Source organism: Periplaneta americana, chromosome 10 (assembly GCF_040183065.1).
Source record: "Periplaneta americana isolate PAMFEO1 chromosome 10, P.americana_PAMFEO1_priV1, whole genome shotgun sequence".
NCBI lineage: Eukaryota > Metazoa > Arthropoda > Insecta > Blattodea > Blattidae > Periplaneta > Periplaneta americana.
Window position 1 is genome coordinate 100,055,329 of NC_091126.1, and position 1,632 is coordinate 100,056,960.

The 1,632-nt window shown below is 39.4% G+C and overlaps 1 non-coding gene across 1 annotated transcript; it reads right to left on the bottom strand.

The window, feature by feature from the left end:
- Nucleotides 1-611: 611 nt before the first annotated feature.
- On the bottom strand, nt 612-685 carry TRNAR-CCU (transfer RNA arginine (anticodon CCU)). The gene has a single exon. It is a non-coding gene; the product is annotated as a tRNA-Arg (tRNA).
- Between the last annotated feature and the right edge of the window lie 947 nt (nt 686-1,632).

Genomic DNA, 1,632 nt, shown 5'->3' on the forward strand with positions numbered 1-1,632 from the left:
ATGGACTTTCAGTTTCTCAAAGTTTATGAACTATAGAGTTGAATTACAAAATAATAATTTGAAGACCTTATTTTTTGCGATAGCTTTGTCAGACTCTGTGACAAAATCCCATAACGGTTTTGCCTCATTCGGGAATTTTAAATTAATATTTTTAATCTCGATTTTCAAGCAAATATCTGTTACACTGACAGCCAATCATTAAGTAATTTTAATTTTAAATTTCGTAATTATTTGAGTGAAACTGTTACATACAGAGTTATTGGTTAAGTTTACCGACCTACGGTATGGGGACCGGCGGGCACTACTCTATGGTAACCCTTCCATTTTGTTCCCCGATCTCCCGTAACGTTTGACGCGCCCAGGCGTGTTGTACAGTTTCGCGATTGTTTTCGTGCAAGATACCGCATAGAATGGCTTTTTATTTGACTATAAAAGAAAGAGTGGTTGTGTGTATATTGTAAGTTTGGATTGGTTTCCCTGGTCTGTAGGGAGTTTATTGCAAGATTTCCAAATACTCGAGCGCCGACGAAGAAGACAACACATAATGCAAATCTGGCTTTCAGGTAGTAGCTCCCAGTAAAGCAGGTTAAAATAATTTCAAGGAAATATTGTTCCGGGGCCGGGTATCGATCCCGGGACCCTTCGCTTAGGGCACGAATGCTCTACCGACTGAGCTACCCCAGGAACTATACACGACGTCACAATTTTTCCTTTATATCTACACAACTCAAAATTGTGGCACTCAAAGTTGGGTTCTGGCGTCTTGTCAGTCCATTTGAGTAGAATCTGTAGAATCATCTGAGGTCGATGACTGTAATAATAAGATCAGTTTCTTTTGTCGTGTCGTCAGTCACAACGCCATTCTTGTACTCGCGGACCAATGTCCATAAAAGAATAATGTTCCACTTCTTCGATTTCCCTTGCTCCTTTGGTACCTCAGTGCAAGACCGCAGGCGAGCTTATTATTCGGTGTACTCTTGTTTGACTGGAACAATAAATTGTATTGAATATGACTAGAGGATGAGGGATTTTTCCCGGTGTTCCGTTTTCCTCAACGTTACAAATTGCATTATATGAGCTGAAGGACTACTTTGTCTTCCTGTGGAATAGTGGGGGCTGCACAATTGATTCATTAAAGTCTTACGAAAAAGCACAAGTTTTATATGAGGTAAGAACCATTACTCAACAATTCATTCGGCTAAGCACTTAATATTACATGACCATTTATATGTAAAAATGCATGATTAACAACTGTTTTAATTTCACATAATTAAAATTTCAAATTTGGTGGTAAAAACATTGAAATATTAATTTACGACTGCAGTATACTACAAATGACTTTTAGAGAACCCGGAGGTTCATTGCCGCGCTCACATAAGCACGCCACCAGTCCCTATCCCGAGCAAGATTAATCCAGACCCTACCATCATATCCCACCTCCCTCAAATTCATTTTAATATTATGTTCCCGTTTACGTCTCGGACTCCTCAAAGGTCTTTTTCTCTCAGACCTCCCAACTAACATTATATAAGCATTTCCGGATTCACCCATGCGTACTACATGCCCTGCCCATCTCAAACGTCTGGGTTTAATGTTCCTAATTATATCAGGTGAAGAATAAAATGCGTGCAG